The sequence below is a fragment of the Anabrus simplex genome, chromosome 7, assembly GCF_040414725.1.
Source record: "Anabrus simplex isolate iqAnaSimp1 chromosome 7, ASM4041472v1, whole genome shotgun sequence".
NCBI lineage: Eukaryota > Metazoa > Arthropoda > Insecta > Orthoptera > Tettigoniidae > Anabrus > Anabrus simplex.
This window is the reverse complement of record NC_090271.1, coordinates 239,036,687-239,052,315: the sequence shown is the minus strand read 5'-3', so window position 1 is coordinate 239,052,315 and position 15,629 is coordinate 239,036,687. Positions and strand designations below refer to the sequence as shown.

General features: G+C 46.9%; 21 non-coding genes across 21 annotated transcripts; all 21 read left to right on the top strand.

Moving 5' to 3' along the window:
- The first annotated feature begins 4,270 nt into the window (after nt 1-4,270).
- TRNAK-CUU (transfer RNA lysine (anticodon CUU)) lies at nt 4,271-4,343 on the top strand. Its single transcript has one exon. It is a non-coding gene; the product is annotated as a tRNA-Lys (tRNA).
- A 361-nt stretch (nt 4,344-4,704) lies between these two features.
- Nucleotides 4,705-4,777, top strand: TRNAR-CCU (transfer RNA arginine (anticodon CCU)). The gene has a single exon. It is a non-coding gene; the product is annotated as a tRNA-Arg (tRNA).
- Nucleotides 4,778-4,849: 72 nt separating this feature from the next.
- On the top strand, nt 4,850-4,922 carry TRNAK-CUU (transfer RNA lysine (anticodon CUU)). The gene has a single exon. It is a non-coding gene; the product is annotated as a tRNA-Lys (tRNA).
- Nucleotides 4,923-5,162: 240 nt separating this feature from the next.
- Nucleotides 5,163-5,235, top strand: TRNAK-CUU (transfer RNA lysine (anticodon CUU)). The gene has a single exon. It is a non-coding gene; the product is annotated as a tRNA-Lys (tRNA).
- A 72-nt stretch (nt 5,236-5,307) lies between these two features.
- TRNAK-CUU (transfer RNA lysine (anticodon CUU)) lies at nt 5,308-5,380 on the top strand. The gene has a single exon. It is a non-coding gene; the product is annotated as a tRNA-Lys (tRNA).
- A 1,712-nt stretch (nt 5,381-7,092) lies between these two features.
- TRNAK-CUU (transfer RNA lysine (anticodon CUU)) lies at nt 7,093-7,165 on the top strand. The gene has a single exon. It is a non-coding gene; the product is annotated as a tRNA-Lys (tRNA).
- A 361-nt stretch (nt 7,166-7,526) lies between these two features.
- TRNAK-CUU (transfer RNA lysine (anticodon CUU)) lies at nt 7,527-7,599 on the top strand. The gene has a single exon. It is a non-coding gene; the product is annotated as a tRNA-Lys (tRNA).
- Nucleotides 7,600-7,671: 72 nt separating this feature from the next.
- TRNAK-CUU (transfer RNA lysine (anticodon CUU)) lies at nt 7,672-7,744 on the top strand. Its single transcript has one exon. It is a non-coding gene; the product is annotated as a tRNA-Lys (tRNA).
- A 724-nt stretch (nt 7,745-8,468) lies between these two features.
- On the top strand, nt 8,469-8,636 carry TRNAG-CCC (transfer RNA glycine (anticodon CCC)). Its single transcript has 2 exons — nt 8,469-8,505; nt 8,601-8,636. It is a non-coding gene; the product is annotated as a tRNA-Gly (tRNA).
- A 551-nt stretch (nt 8,637-9,187) lies between these two features.
- TRNAK-CUU (transfer RNA lysine (anticodon CUU)) lies at nt 9,188-9,260 on the top strand. The gene has a single exon. It is a non-coding gene; the product is annotated as a tRNA-Lys (tRNA).
- Nucleotides 9,261-9,621: 361 nt separating this feature from the next.
- Nucleotides 9,622-9,694, top strand: TRNAK-CUU (transfer RNA lysine (anticodon CUU)). The gene has a single exon. It is a non-coding gene; the product is annotated as a tRNA-Lys (tRNA).
- Nucleotides 9,695-9,766: 72 nt separating this feature from the next.
- On the top strand, nt 9,767-9,839 carry TRNAK-CUU (transfer RNA lysine (anticodon CUU)). Its single transcript has one exon. It is a non-coding gene; the product is annotated as a tRNA-Lys (tRNA).
- Nucleotides 9,840-11,407: 1,568 nt separating this feature from the next.
- Nucleotides 11,408-11,480, top strand: TRNAK-CUU (transfer RNA lysine (anticodon CUU)). The gene has a single exon. It is a non-coding gene; the product is annotated as a tRNA-Lys (tRNA).
- Nucleotides 11,481-12,171: 691 nt separating this feature from the next.
- TRNAK-CUU (transfer RNA lysine (anticodon CUU)) lies at nt 12,172-12,244 on the top strand. The gene has a single exon. It is a non-coding gene; the product is annotated as a tRNA-Lys (tRNA).
- Nucleotides 12,245-12,742: 498 nt separating this feature from the next.
- Nucleotides 12,743-12,815, top strand: TRNAK-CUU (transfer RNA lysine (anticodon CUU)). Its single transcript has one exon. It is a non-coding gene; the product is annotated as a tRNA-Lys (tRNA).
- Nucleotides 12,816-12,887: 72 nt separating this feature from the next.
- On the top strand, nt 12,888-12,960 carry TRNAK-CUU (transfer RNA lysine (anticodon CUU)). The gene has a single exon. It is a non-coding gene; the product is annotated as a tRNA-Lys (tRNA).
- A 385-nt stretch (nt 12,961-13,345) lies between these two features.
- On the top strand, nt 13,346-13,418 carry TRNAK-CUU (transfer RNA lysine (anticodon UUU)). Its single transcript has one exon. It is a non-coding gene; the product is annotated as a tRNA-Lys (tRNA).
- Nucleotides 13,419-13,779: 361 nt separating this feature from the next.
- On the top strand, nt 13,780-13,852 carry TRNAK-CUU (transfer RNA lysine (anticodon CUU)). Its single transcript has one exon. It is a non-coding gene; the product is annotated as a tRNA-Lys (tRNA).
- Nucleotides 13,853-14,647: 795 nt separating this feature from the next.
- On the top strand, nt 14,648-14,720 carry TRNAK-CUU (transfer RNA lysine (anticodon CUU)). Its single transcript has one exon. It is a non-coding gene; the product is annotated as a tRNA-Lys (tRNA).
- A 673-nt stretch (nt 14,721-15,393) lies between these two features.
- Nucleotides 15,394-15,466, top strand: TRNAK-CUU (transfer RNA lysine (anticodon CUU)). Its single transcript has one exon. It is a non-coding gene; the product is annotated as a tRNA-Lys (tRNA).
- Nucleotides 15,467-15,538: 72 nt separating this feature from the next.
- Nucleotides 15,539-15,611, top strand: TRNAR-CCU (transfer RNA arginine (anticodon CCU)). The gene has a single exon. It is a non-coding gene; the product is annotated as a tRNA-Arg (tRNA).
- Nucleotides 15,612-15,629: the final 18 nt, after the last annotated feature.

Genomic DNA, 15,629 nt, shown 5'->3' with positions numbered 1-15,629 from the left:
CGGGCGCGGCGTGTTTCAACACCACTGCTCCCCTCATAGTGCGGGCGATCGGTATCTCAGGGTACTTGAGGGGTCCGAGCGGCCTCCTTTGGACGCAAGCTGCAAAGGCCGGTCTGGCCATCCAAGTTAATCAACATCAACTACATGAACAGTTACTATAAGCAATGACTACACTTGGGAATTCAACAGCAATATTTGGTTGACATTGCAAAATTTTTCTCCACTTTCAAGTATTAAAAGTTTATCTTCTGAATTCAACTTCTACAACCATAAAGACTTTACTTCACCTGCAACAACAAAATTTTTGAAACTGAATCAAACCACATTAAGCAAATCTTATAAATTTTTTTGGCAATTAATCTCCATATCTACATCAAAACTTGGACCTTGTTTGCAAACAAACTTCATGTGTTACCCCTGGAGGAACTTTTGGGAGGGGGGGAGGTCTGTACCGGGCGGTACACCTCCACGCCGCTAATTTAAAATGTGCGCCAATTGAAACTCCTCTGCTGGAGGAAGTCTGAACTTTATTGACGGTATTAATTTTCTAGTTTCTCAGAAGATGTCACTACCTGGAAAATTTGGAGTTTTTGAACTGTGTCATTTTTGATGTGTTTTTGTTTTGCTTGAAGTAAGAAGTGTGAACTTTCTCTTCTAGAGGACACTACTGAAGATCAACAATAGTGCACCCTGGTGGGAAGTGAAAGAACTGTGTTTTTTGGAGAAAATGTAATTTCAAAAGTTTTTTCTTTGCTAAATTTCTTTCAGTCATTAGTTAAGTTGGCAATATTAACCCTTTCTTTCCCCTTGTTTTGTATGTATCCAATCCCGAATTTCTTCAATTTATTTCTGACCAATCCGAGGTATCTTCCCCCAACTTGAATATGTTGCTGTATCCTACCCAATAAAGTGATTGTGGGCGGGTGTTTTCTTTCCCCTAACGCCTAGAACCTTCCGCGAGGGTATATAAACTGCTGATTTTTGGGTCTCTGCGCCACTTCTGTTCCATCTTTCAGTGTGTAAAGTACATAGCAGGGGGCGGGAAGCGCCTCTTTCTTCGGCGACAGTCAACAACCAGGTAATGGCCGATTAATTCCTTCTTTTCTTGCTTGCTCAGCAGTTTAACTCTCGGGGCGGGTCCGAAGTTTTTTTCATTATGTAACCTTCCTTAAAATGTAAAGAAACTTGTATCTATTTCATCTTTTTAAACTGCATATCCGGATAGAGAGTGCTTAACCCTCTCGAGCTCCCAATCATATTGTTTTGAGGTGAACTTATTTTTCTCAACCTATTCTTCGTTAATATAATGTAAATTGTTCTTTTCTGAAGTCACCTCTGTATTATGGGATTAGCCCTTGCTTTAAAGGCCTAGCGCCAAGTAGGTTTTAAATAAAGTGTATTAGGAGTGCGGAGAGCCTCCTTTCAAGTTGGTATTTTAGAGGCCATATAATTAACCTTTTCTCACTTAATAGGCCTCAGTAGATTGGGTATTTTACCCCTGTGTTTATGTCCGTTGAGGACAGCTTGAAGGTGGAGTTTGGTGTGGCCTGGGAGAGGCTTAAAGTTGAGAGCGAGTGGCTCTTTTTTTTTTTTTTTTTTTTTTTAATGAGTGTTGTATGCCTCGAGGAGGCTTTACTGTGTAATTTGGAGCAAGTGCTCCAGGGTTTGATTGGGGTCTTCCGCCCCGTTGTTGAAATTTGTATATCGCAAACTTGGGCTAGTTGCTCAAGGATTGTGTTTTCAGGGCTCGAAGCCTAAATCCTGTAAAGACTGTAAGTGTACCTTGTCGTTTTGCTAATCCGTACCTGCCATTCTTGTTATTTCTGAATTTTGGAAAGAAAATATAATCTTGTTAAATTTTACATTAACTTTGATTCCGTAGTTTGAGACCCGTTCACGCCCGCACCTTCTTTCACCTCTACCTACCGCTAAAACACGGTAACATTCTTAATAAGTAATCAATTCTCACATTGCACAGCCAGGCAAGCTCAGTCGGTACAGCATGAGACTCTTAACCTCAGGGTCGTGGGTTCGAGCCCCTCGCAGGGCGAGAATTTTGCTCACATCGAACACATAATCGTTTTACATGTTCTTAATAAGTAGTCAATTCTGACCGTGCAGAGCCCGGTTAGCTCAGTCGGTAGAGCATCAGACTCTTAACCTCGGGGTCGTGGGTTCGAGCCCCACGATGGGGGAGTTTTTGGCACACAGGTAATAGATGATCGCCTTACATATTCATATTAATTAATCAAGACCTACAACCCACCGCCGGGCTAGCTCAGTCGGTAGGGCATCAGGCTGTTAATGTCCTTAATAAGTAATCAATTCTGACCGTGCAGAGCGTGGCTAGCTCAGTCGGTAGAGCATGAAACTCTTAACCCTCTACATGGTCGGCTTACATGATCTAAATAAGTAATCAAAACTGAAATTGCACCGCCCGGCTAGCTGAGTCGCTTGAGCATGAGACTCTTGATCTCAGGATCGTGGGTTCGAGACTCACGCTGGGCGAAAATTTTGCTCTCATCGAATACATGATCGTCTAACATGATCTTAATCATCATCATCATCATCATCATCTGTTTACCCTCCAGGTTCGGTTTATCCCTCGGACTTAGCGAGGGATCCCACCTCTACCGCCTCAAGGGCAGTGTCCTGGAGCTTCAGACTCTTGGTCGTGGGATACAACTGGGGAGTATGACCAGTACCTCGCCCAGGCGGCCTCACCTGCTATGCTGAACAGGGGCCTTGGGGAGGGATGGGAAGACTGGATGGGATAGGCAAGGAAGAGGGAAGGAAGCGGCCGTGGCCTTAAGTTAGGTACCATCCCGGCATTCGCCTGGAGGAGAAGTGGGAAACCACGGAAAACCACTTCCAGGATGGCTGAGGTGGGAATCGAACCCACCTCTACTCAGTTGACCTCCCGAGGCTGAGTGGACCCCGTTCCAGCCCTCGTACCACTTTTCAAATTTCGTGGCAGAGCCGGGAATCGAACCCGGACCTCCGGGGGTGGCAGCTAACCACGCTAACCACTACACCACAGAGGCGGCACAACATGATCTTAATAAGTAATCAATTCTGACATTGAACCGCCCGGCTAGCTCAGTCTGTAGAGCATGAAAATCCTTACCCTCTAAATGATCGGCTTGCATGTCCTTAATCAGTAATCAATTCTGACCGTGCACAGCTCTGATAGCTCAGTCGGTAGAGCACGAGACTCTTAATCTCAGGGTCGTGGGTTCGTGCCCCACGCAGGGCGGTTTTCTCGCCGTCATCTAACACATGATCTTCTTACATGTTTTTAATAAGTAAACAAGACCTATCTTACACAGCCAATCCAGCCCAGTCGGTAGAGCACGAGACTCATGATCTCAGGGACATGAGTTCGACCACACTCGTCGAATACATGATCGTCTCACATGTTCTTAATAAGTAACCAATTCTGACATTGCGCAGCCCGGGTAGCTCAGTCGGTAGAGCATGAGACTCTTAATCTCAGGGTCGTGGGTTCAAGCCAACGCTGGGCGAGAATGTTGCTCTCATCGAACACATAATCGCCTTACATGTTCTTAATAAGTAATCAATTCTGACCGTGCAGAGCCCGGCTAGCTCAGTCGGTAGAGCATGAAACTCTTAACCCTCTACATGGTCGGCTTACATGATCTTACTAAGTAATCAAACCTAAAATTGCACCGCCCGGCTAGCTGAGTCGCTTGAGCATGAGACTCTTAATCTCAGGGTCGTGGGTTCGAGCCCCACGCTGGGCGAGTTTTTCGCACACAGCTAATAGATGATCGCCTTACTAGTTCATAATAAGTAATCAAGACCGACATTCCATCGCCCGGCTAGCTCAGTCGGAAGGACATGTGGCTCTTAATCTCAGGGTCGTGGGGTCGACACCCACGCTGGCCAATTTTGTCGCTCTCATCTAACACATGATCGCCTTAAATGTTCTTAATAAGTAAACAAGACCTATGTTACACAGCCCGGCTAGCCCAGTCGGTAGAGCACGAGACTCATAATCTCAGGGACGTGAGTTCGACCACACGCTGTTCGACTTTTTTTGCTCTCATCGAATATATGATCGCATTACATGTTCTAAATAATTAATCAAATCTGATATTGCACAGCCCGGCTAGCTCACTCGGTAGAGCATGAGACTCTTAATCTCAGGGTCGTGGGTTCGAGCCCACGCTGGGCGAGAATTTTGCTCTCATCGAACACATGATCGTCTTACATGTTCTTAATAAGTATTCTATACTGGCCTTGCACAGCCCGGCTAGCTCAGTCGGTAGAGCATGAGACTCTTAATCTCAGGGTCGTGGGTTCGAGCCCCAAGCTGGGCGAGTTTTTCGCACACAACTAGTAGATGATCGTCTTACATGTTCATGATAAGTAATCAAGACCGTCATTCCAGCTCTCGGCTAGCTCAGTCGGTAGGGCATGAGGCTCTTACTCTCAGGGTCGTGGGTTCGACAACCACGCCGGCCAATTTTTTCGCTGTCATCTAAGACATGATCGTCTTACATGTTCTTAATAATTAAACAAGACGTATGTTACATAGCCCGGCTAGGCCAGTCGGTAGAGCACGAACCTCATAATCTCATGGACGTGAGTTCGACCACACGCTGGACGAGTTTTTCGCTCTCATCGAATACATGATCGCCTTACATGTTCTTAATAAGTAATCAATTCTCACATTGCACAGCCTGGCAAGCTCAGTCGGTACAGCATGAGACTCCTAACCTCAGGGTCGTGGGTTCGAGCCCCACGCTGGGCGAGAATTTTGCTCTCATCGAACACATGATCGCCTTACATGTTCTTAATAAGTATTCTATACTGACCTTGCTCAGCCCGGCTAGCTCAGTTGGTAGAGCATGAAACTCTTAATCTCAGGGTCGTGGGTTCGAGCCCCACGCTGGGCGAGTTTTTCGCACACAACTAATAGATGATCGCCTTACATGTTCATATTAATTAATCAAGACCTACAACCCACCGCCGGGCTAGCTCAGTCGGTAGGGCATCAGGCTGTTAATGTCCTTAATAAGTAATAAATTCTGACCGTGCAGAGCCCGGCAAGCTCAGTCGGTAGAGCATTAAACTCTTAACCCTCTACATGATCGTCTAACATGTTCTTAATCAGTAATCAATTCTGATCTTGAACAGCCCGGCTAGCTCAGTCGGTAGAGCATGAGACTCTTAATCTCAGGGTCGTGGGTTCGAGCCCCACGCTGGGCGAGAATTTTGCTCTCATCGAACACATGATCGTCTTACATGTTCTTAATAAGTATTCTATACTGGCCTTGCACAGCCCGGCTAGCTCAGTCGGTAGAGCATGAGACTCTTAATCTCAGGGTCGTGGGTTCGAGCCCCACGCTGTGCGAGTTTTTCGCACACAACTAATAGATCATCGTCTTACATGTTCATAATAAGTAATCAAGACCTTAATTCCACCTCCCGGCTAGCTCTGTCGGTAGGGCATGAGGCTCTTACTCTCAGGGTCGTGGGTTCGAGCCCCTCGCAGGGCGAGAATTTTGCTCACATCGAACACATAATCGTTTTACATGTTCTTAATAAGTAGTCAATTCTGACCGTGCAGAGCCCGGTTAGCACAGTCGGTAGAGCACGAACCTCATAATCTCATGGACGTGAGTTCGACCACACGCTGGGCGAGTTTTTCGCTCTTTTCGAATACATGATCGTCTTACATGTTCTTAATAAGTAATCAATTCTCACATTGCACAGCCAGGCAAGCTCAGTCGGTACAGCATGAGACTCTTAACCTCAGGGTCGTGGGTTCGAGCCCCTCGCAGGGCGAGAATTTTGCTCACATCGAACACATAATCGTTTTACATGTTCTTAATAAGTAGTCAATTCTGACCGTGCAGAGCCCGGTTAGCACAGTCGGTAGAGCATCAGACTCTTAATCTCGGGGTCGTGGGTTCGAGCCCCACGATGGGCGAGTTTTTGGCACACAGGTAATAGATGATCGCCTTACATGTTCATATTAATTAATCAAGACCTACAACCCACCGCCGGGCTAGCTCAGTCGGTAGGGCATCAGGCTGTTAATGTCCTTAATAAGTAATCAATTCTGATCGTGCAGAGCCCGGCTAGCTCAGTCGGTAGAGCATGAAACTCTTAACCCACTACATGGTCGGCTTACATGATCTTAATAAGTAATCAAAACTGAAATTGCACCGCCCGGCTAGCTGAGTCGCTTGAGCATGAGACTCTTGATCTCAGTATCGTGGGTTCGAGACTCACGCTGGGCGAACATTTTGCTCTCATCGAATACATGATCGTCTAACATGATCTTAATAAGTAATCAATTCTGACGTTGCACCGCCCTGCTAGCTCAGTCTGTAGAGCATGAAAATCCTTACCCTCTAAATGATCGGCTTGCATGTCCTTAATCAGTAATCAATTCTGACCTTGCACAGCTCTGCTAGCTCAGTCGGTAGAGCACGAAACTCTTAATCTCAGGGTCGTGGGTTCGTGCCCCACGCAGGGCGGTTTTCTCGCCGTCATCTAACACATGATCTTCTTACATGTTTTTAATAAGTAAACAAGACCTATCTTACACAGCCAATCCAGCCCAGTCGGTAGAGCACGAGACTCATGATCTCAGGGACATGCGTTCGACCACACTCGTCGAATACATGATCGCCTTACATGTTCTTAATAAGTAACCAATTCTGACATTGCGCAGCCCGGGTAGCTCAGTCGGTAGACCATGAGACTCTTAATCTCAGGGTCGTGGGTTCAAGCCAACGCTGGGCGAGAATGTTGCTCTCATCGAACACATAATCGCCTTACATGTTCTTAATAAGTAATCAATTCTGACCGTGCAGAGCCCGGCTAGCTCAGTCGGTAGAGCATGAAACTCTTAACCCTCTACATGGTCGGCTTACATGATCTTAATAAGTAATCAAACCTGAAATTGCACCGCCCGGCTAGCTGAGTCGCTTGAGCATGAGACTCTTAATCTCAGGATCGTGGGTTCGAGACTCACGCTGGGCGAAAATTTTGCTCTCATCGAATACATGATCGTCTAACATGTTCTTAATCAGTAATCAATTCTGACCTTGCGCAGCCCGGCTAGCTCAGTCGGTAGAGCATGAGACTCTTAATCTCAGGGTCGTGGGTTCGAGCCCCACGCTGGGCGAGTTTTTCGCACACAGCTAATAGATTATCGCCTTACTAGTTCATAATAAGTAATCAAGACCGACATTCCATCGCCCGGCTAGCTCAGTCGGAAGGACATGTGGCCCTTAATCTCAGGGTCGTGGGGTCGACACCCACGCTGGCCAATTTTGTCGCTGTCATCTAACACATGATCGCCTTACATGTTCTTAATAAGTAAACAAGACCTATGTTACACAGCCCGGCTAGCCCAGTCGGTAGAGCACGAGACTCATAATCTCAGGGACGTGAGTTCGACCACACGTTGTTCGACTTTTTTGCTCTCATCGAATATATGATGGCATTACATGTTCTAAATAATTAATCAATTCTGATGTTGCACAGCCCGGCTAGCTCAGTCGGTAGAGCATGAGACTCTTAATCTCTGGGTCGTGGGTTCGAGCCTCACGCTGGGCGAGAATTTTGCTCTCATCGAACACATGATCGTCTTACATGTTCTTAATAAGTATTCTATACTGGCCTTGCACAGCCCGGCTACCTCAGTCGGTAGAGCATGAGACTCTTAATCTCAGGGTCGTGGGTTCGAGCCCCACGCTGGGCGAAATTTTCGCACACAACTAGTAGATGATCGTCTTACATGTTCATAATAAGTAATCAAGACCTTCATTTCAACTCTCGGCTAGCTCAGTCGGTAGGGCATGAGGCGCTTACACTCAGGGTCGTGGGTTCGACAACCACGCCGGCCAATTTTGTCGCTGTCATCTAAGACATGATCGTCTTACATGTTCTTAATAATTAAACAAGACGTATGTTACACAGCCCGGCTAGGCCAGTCGGTAGAGCACGAACCTCATAATCTCATGGACGTGAGTTCGACCACACGCTGGACGAGTTTTTCGCTCTCATCGAATACATGATCGTCTTACATGTTCTTAATAAGTAATCAATTCTCACATTGCACAGCCTGGCAAGCTCAGTCGGTACAGCATGAGACTCTTAACCTCAGGGTCGTGGGTTCGAGCCCCTCGCAGGGCGAGAATTTTGCTCACATCGCACACATAATCGTTTTACATGTTCTTAATAAGTAGTCAATTCTGACCGTGCTGAGCCCGGTTAGCTCAGTCGGTAGAGCATCAGACTCTTAACCTCGGGGTCGTGGGTTCGAGCCCCACGATGGGCGAGTTTTTGGCACACAGGTAATAGATGATCGCCTTACATGTTCACATAAATTAATCAAGACCTACAACCCACCGCCGGGCTAGCTCAGTCGGTAGGGCATCAGGCAGTTAATGTCCTTAATAAGTAATCAATTCTGACCGTGCAGAGCCCGGCTAGCTCAGTCGGTAGAGCATGAAACTCCCAACCCTCTACATGGTCTGCTTACATGATCTTAATAAGTAATCAAAACTGAAATTGCACCGCCAGGCTAGCTGAGTCGCTTGAGCATGAGACTCTTAATCTCAGGATCGTGGGTTCGAGACTCACGCTGGGCGAAAATTTTGCTCTCAGCAAATACATGATCGTCTAACATGATCTTAATAAGTAATCAATTCTGACATTGCACCGCCCGGCTAGCTCAGTCTGTAGAGCATGAAAATCCTTACCCTCTAAATGATCGGCTTGCATGTCCTTAATCAGTAATCAATTCTGACCTTGCACAGCTCTGATAGCTCAGTCGGTAGACCACGAGACTCTTAATCTCAGGGTCGTGGGTTCAAGCCAACGCTGGGCGAGAATGTTGCTCTCATCGAACACATAATCGCCTCACATGTTCTTAATAAGTAATCAATTCTGACCGTGCAGAGCCCGGCTAGCTCAGTCGGTAGAGCATGAAACTCTTAACCCTCTACATGGTCGGCTTACATGATCTTAATAAGTAATCAAACCTGAAATTGCACCGCCCGGCTAGCTGAGTCGCTTGAGCATGAGACTCTTAATCTCAGGTTCGTGGGTTCGAGACTCACGCTGGGCGAAGATTTTGCTCTCATCGAATACTTGATCGTCTAACATGTTCTTAATCAGTAATCAATTCTGACCTTGCACAGCCCGGCTAGCTCAGTCGGTAGAGCATGAGACTCTTAATCTCAGGGTCGTGGGTTCGAGCCCCACGCTGGGCGAGTTTTTCGCACACAGCTAATAGATGATCGCCTTACTAGTTCATAATAAGTAATCAAGACCGTCATTCCATCGCCCGGCTAGCTCAGTCGGAAGGACATGTGGCTCTTCATCTCAGGGTCGTGGGGTCGACACCCACGCTGGCCAATTTTGTCGCTGTCATCTAACACATGATCGCCTTACATGTTCTTAATAAGTAAACAAGACCTATGTTACACAGCTCGGCTAGCCCAGTCGGTAGAGCACGAGACTCATAATCTCAGGGACGGGAGTTCGACCACACGCTGTTCGACTTTTTTGCTCTCATCGAATATATGATCGCATTACATGTTCTAAATAATTAATCAATTCTGATATTGCACAGCCCGGCTAGCTCAGTCGGTAGAGCATGAGACTCTTAATCTCAGGGTCGTGGGTTTGAGCCCCACGCTGGGCGAGAATTTTGCTCTCATCGAACACATGATCGTCTTACATGTTCTTAATAAGTATTCTATACTGGCCTTGCACAGCCCGGCTAGCTCAGTCGGTAGAGCATGAGACTCTTAATCTCAGGGTCGTGGGTTCGAGCCCCACGCTGGGCGAGTTTTTCGCACACAACTAGTAGATGATCGTCTTACATGTTCATAATAAGTAATCAAGACCTTCATTCCAGCTCTCGGCTAGCTCAGTCGGTAGGGCATGAGGCTCTTACTCTCAGGGTCGTGGGTTCGACAACCACGCCGGCCAATTTTGTCGCTGTCATCTAAGACATGATCGTCTTACATGTTCTTAATAATTAAACAAGACGTATGTTACATAGCCCGGCTAGGCCAGTCGGTAGAGCACGAACCTCATAATCTCATGGACGTGAGTTCGACCACACGCTGGACGAGTTTTTCGCTCTCATCGAATACATTTTCGTCTTACATGTTCTTAATAAGTAATCAATTCTCACATTGCACAGCCTGGCAAGCTCAGTCGGTACAGCATGAGACTCTTAACCTCAGGGTCGTGGGTTCGAGGCCCTCGCAGGGCGAGAATTTTTCTCACATCGAACACATAATCGTTTTACATGTTCTTAATAAGTAGTCAATTCTGACCGTGCGGAGCCCGGTTAGCTCAGTCGGTAGAGCATCAGACTCTTAACCTCGGGGTCGTGGGATCGAGCCCAACGATGGGCGAGTTTTTGGCACACAGGTAATAGATGATCGCCTTACATGTTCATATTAATTAATCAAGACCTACAACCCACCGCCGGGGTAGCTCAGTCGGTAGGGCATCAGGCTGTTAATGTCCTTAATAAGTAATCAATTCTGACCGTGCAGAGCCCGGCTAGCTCAGTCGGTAGAGCATGAAACTCTTAACCCTCTACATGGTCGGCTTACATGATCCTAATAAGTAATCAAAACTGAAATTGCACCGCCAGGCTAGCTGAGTCGCTTGAGCATGAGACTCTTAATCTCAGGATCGTGGGTTCGAGACTCACGCTGGGCGAAAATTTTGCTCTCATCGAATACATGATCGTCTAACATGATCTTAATAAGTAATCAATTCTGACATTGCACCGCCCGGCTAGCTCAGTCTGTAGAGCATGAATATCCTTACCCTCTAAATGATCGGCCCTCATGTCCTTAATCAGTAATCAATTCTGACCTTGCACAGCCCTGCTAGCTCAGTCGGTAGAGCACGAGACTCTTAATCTCAGGGTCGTGGGTTCGTGCCCCACGCAGTGCGGTTTTCTCGCCGTCATCTAACACATGATCTTCTTACATGTTTTTAATAAGTAAAAAAGACCTATCTTGCGCAGCCAATCTAGCCCAGTCGGTAGAGCACGAGACTCATGATCTCATTGTCGTGATTTCTACTACACTCATCGAATACATGATCTTCATACATGTCCTTAATAAGTAATCAATTCTGACCGTGCAGAGCCCGGCTAGCTCAGTCGGTAGAGCATGAAACACTTAACCCTCTACATGGTCGGCTTACATGATCTTAATAAGTAATCAAAACTGAAATTGCACCGCCCGGCTAGCTCAGTCGGTTGAGCATGATACCCTTAATCTCAGGATCGTGGGTTCGAGACTCACGCTGGGCGAAAATTTTGCTCTCATCGAATACATGATCGTCTAACATGTTGTTAATCAGTAATCAATTCTGACCTTGCACAGCCCGGCTAGCTCAGTCGGTAGAGCATGAGACTCTTAATCTCAGGGTCGTGGGTTCGAGCCCTACGCTGGGCGAGAATTTTGCTCTCATCGAACACAAGGTCGTCTTACACGTTTTTAATAAGTAATCTATTCTGACCTTGCCCAGCCCGTCTAGCTCAGTCGGTAGAGCATGAGTCTCTTTACCTCAGGGTCGTGGGTTCGAGCCCCACGCTGGGCGAGTTTTTCGCACACAGCCAACAGATGATCGTTTTACATGTTCATAATAAGTAATCAAGACCTACATTCCACCGCCCGGCTAATTCAGTCGGTAGGGCATGAGACCCTTAAACTCAGGACGAAGGTTGGAGCCTCACGATGGGCGATTTTTTCGCAGGAAGCTAATAGATGATCGTCTTACATGTTCATAATAAGTAATCAAGACCTACATGATCTTCATACATGTCCTTAATAAGTAATCAATTCTGACATTGCACAGCCCGGTTACCTCAGTCGGTACGGCATGAGGCTCTTAATCTCAGGGTCGTGGATTCGACACCCACGCTGGCCTATTTTGTCGCTGTCATCTAACACATGATCGCCTTACATGTTCTTAATAAGTAAACAAGACCTATGTTACACAGCTTGGCTAGCCCAGTCGGTAGAGCAAGAGACTCATAATCTCAGGGTCGTGAGTTCGACCACACGCTGCTCTATTTTTTCGCTCTCATCGAATGCACGATCGTCTTACATGTTCTTAATAAGTAACCAATTCTGACGTTGCAGCGCCCGGGTAGCTCAGTCGGTAGAGCATGAGACTCTTAATCTCAAGGTCGTGGTTTCGAGCCCCACGCTGGGCGAGAATTTTGCTCTCATCGAACACATGATCGTCTTACATGTTCTTAATAAGTAATCAATTCTTACCTTGCACAGCCTGGCTAGCTCAGTCGGTAGAGCATGAGACTCTTAATCTCAGGGTCGTGGGTCCGTGCCCCACGCTGGGCGAGTTTTTCGCACACAGCTAATAGATGATCGCCTTACTAGTTCATAATAAGTAATCAAGACCGACATTCCATCGCCCGGCTAGCTCAGTCGGAAGGGCATGTGGCTCTTAATCTCGGGGTCGACACCCACGCTGGCCAATTTTGTCGCTGTCATCTAACACATGATCGCCTTACATGTTCTTAATAAGTAAACAAGACCTACCTTACACAGCCCGGCTAGCCCAGTCGGTAGAGCACGAGACTCATAATCTCAGGGACGTGAGTTCGACCACACGCTGTTCGAGTTTTTTGCTCTCATCGAATATATGATCGCATTACATGTTCTAAAAAAATAATCAATTCTGATATTGCACAGCCCGGCTAGCTCAGTCGGTAGAGCATGAGACTCTTAATCTCAGGGTCGTGGGTTCGAGCCCCACGCTGGGCGAGAATTTTGCTCTCATCGAACACATGATCGCCTTACATGTTCTTAATAAGTATTCTATACTGACCTTGCTCAGCCCGGCTAGCTCAGTCGGTAGAGCATGAGACTCTTAATCTCAGGGTCGTGGGTTCGAGCCCCACGCTGTGCGAGTTTTTCGCACACAACTAATAGATGATCGCCTTACATGTTCATATTAATTAATCAAGACCTACAACCCACCGCCGGGCTAGCTCAGTCGGTAGGGCATCAGGCTGTTAATGTCCTTAATAAGTAATCAATTCTGACCGTGCAGAGCCCGGCTAGCTCAGTCGGTAGAGCATGAAACTCTTAACCCTCTACATGGTCGGCTTACATGATCTTAATAAGTAACCAAACCAGAAATTGCACCGCCCGGCTAGCTGAGTCGCTTGAGCATGAGACTCTTAATCTCAGGATCGTTGGTTCGAGACTCACGCTGGGCGAAAATTTTGCTCTCATCGAATACATGATCGTCTAACATGTTCTTAATCAGTAATCAATTCTGATCTTGCACAGCCCGGCTCGCTCAGTCGGTAGAGCATGAGACTCTTAATCTCAGGGTCGTGGGTTCGAGCCCCACGCTGGGCGAGTTTTTCGCACACAGCTAATAGATGATCGCCTTACTAGTTCATAATAAGTAATCAAGACCGACATTCCATCGCCCGGCTAGCTCAGTCGGAAGGACATGTGGCTCTTAATCTCAGGGTCGTGGGGTCGACACCCACGCTGGCCAATTTTGTCGCTGTCATCTAACACATGTTCGCCTTACATGTTCTTAATAAGTAAACAAGACCTATGTTACACAGCCCGGCTAGCCCAGTCGGTAGAGCACGAGACTCATAATCTCAGGGACGTGAGTTCGACCACACGCTGTTCGACTTTTTTGCTCTCATCGAATATATGATCGCATTACATGTTCTAAATAATTAATCAATTCTGATATTGCACAGCCCGGCTAGCTCAGTCGGTAGGGCATGAGACTCTTAATCTCAGGATCGTGGGTTCGAGCCCCACGCTGGGCGAGAATTTTGCTCTCATCGAACACATGATCGTCTTACATGTTCTTAATAAGTATTCTATACTGGCCTTGCACAGGCCGGCTACCTCAGTCGGTAGAGCATGAGACTCTTAATCTCAGGGTCGTGGGTTCGAGCCCCACGCTGTGCGAGTTTTTCGCACACAACTAATAGATCATCGTCTTACATGTTCATAATAAGTAATCAAGACCTCAATTCCACCTCCCGGCTAGCTCTGTCGGTAGGGCATGAGGCTCTTACTCTCAGGGTCGTGGGTTCGACAACCACGCCGGCCAATTTTGTCGCTGTCATCTAAGACATGATCGTCTTACATGTTCTTAATAAGTAAACAAGACCTATGTTACACAGCCCGGCTAGGCCAGTCGGTAGAGCACGAACCTCATAATCTCATGGACGTGAGTTCGACCACACGCTTTGCGAGTTTTTCGCTCTCATCGAATACATGATCGTCTTACATGTTCTTAATAAGTAATCAATTCTTAACATGCAGAGCCCGGCTAGCTCAGTCGGTAGAGCATGAGGCTCTTAATCTCAGGGTCGTGGATTCGACACCCACGCCGGCCAATTTTGTCGCTGTCATCTAACACATGATCGCCTTACATGTTCTTAATAAGTAAACAAGACCTATGTTACACAGCCCGGCTAGCCCAGTCGGTAGAACACGAGACTCATAATCTCAGGGACGTGAGTTCGACCACACGCTGTTCTATTTTTTCGCTCTCATCGAATACATGATCGTCTTACATGTTCTTAATAAGTAACCAATTCCGACATTGCAGAGCCCGGGTAGCTCAGTCGGTAGAGCACGAGACTCTTAATCTCAAGGTCATGGGTTCGAGCCCCACGCTGGGCGAGAATTTTGCTCTCATCGAACACATGATCGTCTTACATGTTCTTATTAAGTAATCAATTCTTACCTTGCACAGCCCGCTAGCTCAGTCGGTAGAGCATGAGACTCTTAACCCTCTACATGGTCGGCTTACATGATCTTAATAAGTAATCAAAACTGAAATTGCACCGCCAGGCTAGCTGAGTCGCTTGAGCATGAGACTCTTAATCTCAGGATCGTGGGTTCGAGACTCACGCTGGGCGAAAATTTTGCTCTCATCGAATACATGATCGTTAACATGATCTTAATAAGTAATCAATTCTGACATTGCACAGCCCGGCTAGCTCAGTCTGTAGAGCATGAAAATCCTTACCTCTAAATGATCGGCCCTCATGTCCTTAATCAGTAATCAATTCTGACCTTGCACAGCCCTGCTTGCTCAGTCGGTAGAGCACGAGACTCTTAATCTCAGGGTCGTGGGTTCGTGCCCCACGCAGGGCGGTTTTCTCGCCGTCATCTAACACATGATCTTCATACATGTTCTTAATAAGTAAACAAGACCTATCTTACACAGCCAATCTAGCCCAGTCGGTAGAGCACGAGACTCATGATCTCAGGGACATGAGTTCGACCACACTCGTCGAATACATGATCGTCTTACATGTTCTTAATAAGTAACCAATTCTGACATTGCGCAGCCAGGGTAGCTCAGTCGGTAGAGCATGAGACTCTTAATCTCAGGGTCGTGGGTTCGAGCCCCACGCTGGGCGAGAATTTTGCTCTCATCGAACACAAGGTCGTCTTACATGTTTTTAATAAGTAATCTACTCTGACTTTGCACAGCCCGGCTAGCTCAGTCGGTATAGCATGAGACTCCTAACCTTGGGGTCGTGGGTTCGAGCCCCACGATGGGCGATTTTTCGCACACAGCTA